Consider the following 3,537-nt stretch of genomic DNA (forward strand, 5'->3'; position numbering starts at 1 on the left):
TCAAAAAACTCAGAACAGGCGCCAGAAAGACAATTATATGGAGCATACTGTCAAAACAAAACAGATAAAAAATATGATCTGGTGATGTTTGGCGAATTTTTCCGTCAAGCAGACATAATCTGTTTCTGGACAGCATGTCACAACTTTTGAACTTTCTTGCAATCGGAGACTAAAACTTGGCACAAAGCTTAAAATAAAGATACAATGATGTTGCTACAGTATTAACAAGCATCAATACCACTAAAACTGAAAGTAAAAACAAATTGGGTTGCCTCCCAACAAGCGCTTTCTTTTATGCCTTTGAGCTAGGCATGATGCAAAAAGATCAAGTATTATCAACTCCAAAAGAATAACTTGCGTGAATAACAGACTCATAAGGTAACTTAATCTTCTTTCGAGGGAAGTGTTTCATTCTCTTATTAAGGGGAAATTGGAATATAATGGTCCCTTCTTTAATGTCAATGATAGCACCAATGGTGCGGAGAAAAGGACGCCCCAAAATAGTTGGACATGAGGGATCACACTCAATGTCCATAATAAGAAAATCAACGGGAAAATAATTATCATTGACAATAATAAGAACATCAGCAATTCTCCCTAGAGGTTTCTTTATGGAAGAATCAACAAGATGAACACCAAAAGAACATGGATCAAAAGGTTTCAAATCAAGCATATCATACATTCTTTTGGGCATAACGGAGGCACTGGCTCCAATATCACATAAAGCAAAGCAAGAGAAATTATTCAATTTAATCTTGACCATAGGATCCCAACCATCTTCTAGTTTTCTAGGAATAGAAGTCTCTATCTTGAGCTTCTCCTCCCTAGATTTGATAAGAGCATTGGTAATATGCTCGGTGAAGGCAATATTGATTGTACTAGTGTGGGGGTCTTTAGCCATTCTTTGCACAAAAGTGATAACTTCGGAAAGACTAATTATCAAAATCAAGATTACTACCATTAATTAAAGTGGTGGTGATGTCTTCTAAACTCATTCTTTTGGTAGTCTCTAAGTTCAAAGGACCTTCTTGTCCTAAAGTTGAGGTATTAGCATCACCATTAATAGGTCCATTGGGACTAGGGATGTGATGGGTGCTAATAGTTTTGAGATCCTCAACAACGTGTGTAGTAGCAAGGGTAGTGTGTGTAGGAAGGCTCTTAATCCTATCTTCCTCTTCTTTTTCTCTAGCCCATCTATCCTTGAGTTTGGCTAGCATTCTTATGTTCTCATTAATTTGGACTTGGATAACATTCATGGATGTGGTTTTCCTTTCCTCAAGGGGGGAAGTTCTAATTTTAAGCATCTCTACATCATGAGCTATGTTGTATACCTTCAAAGAGAGACTATCTAATTTTTCTAATTTCTCTTCTACACTCTTGTTGAAGGCTTTTTGAGAAGTGATAAAGTCCTTAAGCATGCTCTCTAATTCAGAAGTGGAGTTTTTGGTGCTAGGATAAGTGTTGTTGTCCCCATAGTTGTTGGATGGGAACGGTCTAGGATTGCTACCAAAATTACTCCTATAAGGATTATTATTAAAGTTGTTCCTAGAGATAAAATTAACATCAACTTGCTCTCTTTCTTGAGCAACCAAAGAATTTAAAGGAACATCATGAGGATCAATATGAGCTTGCTTAGTAAGTAAAGTCATGATCATGTCAACCTTATCATTAAGGGAGGAGATCTCATCAACAAAGTTTACCTTTCTACCTGTTGGATCTCTCTTGGTGTGCCATTGAGAATAATTTGTCATCATCTCGTCCAATAGCTTTGTCGCAGCACCACGTGTAGTTGACATAAAGGTTCCTCCCGCGGCCGAGTCCAACAGATTACGCGAGGTAAAGTTCAATCCTACATAGAAAGTTTGGATAACCATCCAAGTAGTCAAACCATGTGTAGGGCAATTCTTAACAAAAGATTTCATACGTTCCCAAGCTTGGGCAACGTGTTCATTATCCAGTTGCCTAAAATTCATAATGTTACTTCTTAACTGGATAATCTTAGCAGGCGGGTAATACTTCCCAATAAAAGCATCTTTGCACTTATCCCAAGAATCTATGCTATTTCTAGGCAATGATTGAAGCCACACTTTAGCTCCTCTTCCCAAGGAGAAAGGAAAAAAGCTTTAGTTTAGCAATATCACCATCTACTTCTTTATATCTTTGCATATCACAAAGCTCAACAAAATTATTCAAGTGCAACGCAGCAGCATCTCCAGCACCGGAGAATTGATCTTTCATAACAAGATTTAGTAAAGCAGGTTTAATCTCATAGGTAGTCGCCCCAGTGGCGGGAGCAGCAATAGGAGTGCAGATAAAGTGATTGTTCTTGTGACTAGTGAAGTCCCACAACTTGGTGTTCTCGGTGGAACCCATAGCAGCAGCAACAAGCAAGAACAAAGCACTAATTTTTTTGTGGTTGTTGGTATAAGACTCTAAAGCAAAAACTAGAAAGCAAACTAACAAGACTACAAAGCAAAGGTAAAAGATAGTGTGCAACTCCCCTATCTTGAAGATTGGAGTCCCCGACAACGGCGTCAGGAATTTTCTTGATGACGAGTTGATGGATATACTTCTATCCCCTCGTTGGTTACCGCAAGTGGAAGGTGGAGATGTAGTCAGCAACAGATTTCCCTTACACGGGGACTGTAAGGTTTATCGAACCAGGAGGACTCCGAGGATCAACGAGCAGGTGTCCGCTGCTATGGTGCTAGCAAAAGACATGGACCTGCACACACAACAGATAACTTTGCTCCCAATGAGTTCAGAGAGGTTGTCAATCTCTCCGGACTTGTGGTTTGCAAACGATCAAAACACAAGCGGGAATAGTGATAGTGATTGCAACGGAAAAGTAAATAAAAGCGGTAAATGATGAAGGTATAAACAATGGTAGTAATATGGACGTGAGTCACATGATGTTCACTAGTTATGTCTCTCTCCCAAAAGACAATAAACAACTATGCTGGGTAAATAAATTACACCTGGGCAATTGACAGAATTATAAACGCATTGCAATGCTAATCATGCTACAGGAAAGTTAGAGGCTCAAAAGTAATGGGCAGTACACCAAGACATGCATACCGTTTATCCATCAGCATCTACTTACCAATCATCCACCTCGAGATATCTATCCAGAACATCTCGCTGGTATTAAGTTGCAAGCCCCACCCAAAGTGTAAACTCAAAGCAACGTACAACTGCATTAACGAACTTTGCGTAAGGTAAACAATCCTTGCAACCGTGGTCACAAGCACCGTTGTTTTCTCCCTGGTGGCAACAACACATCCCCTAGTCTCATGTTTCTATCACTCAAGCTAGACATCAGGGGCATGAACCCACAATCATGCATAACGCTCCCTCTTGGAGTTACAATCTACTACTCGGCCAAAGCAATAAAAGGCAACGGAGAACATGCATGAATTACTCAAGAACATAATATAAAAGGAGAACCAAATATATAACTCATCACAATATGAACATAATCTCATAATCCACCGGATCCCAGCAAACCAAGCATAGCAATAGCAGGAAAATCACATA

The sequence above is a fragment of the Hordeum vulgare genome, chromosome 7H, assembly GCF_904849725.1.
Source record: "Hordeum vulgare subsp. vulgare chromosome 7H, MorexV3_pseudomolecules_assembly, whole genome shotgun sequence".
NCBI classification, from domain to species: Eukaryota; Viridiplantae; Streptophyta; class Magnoliopsida; order Poales; family Poaceae; genus Hordeum; species Hordeum vulgare.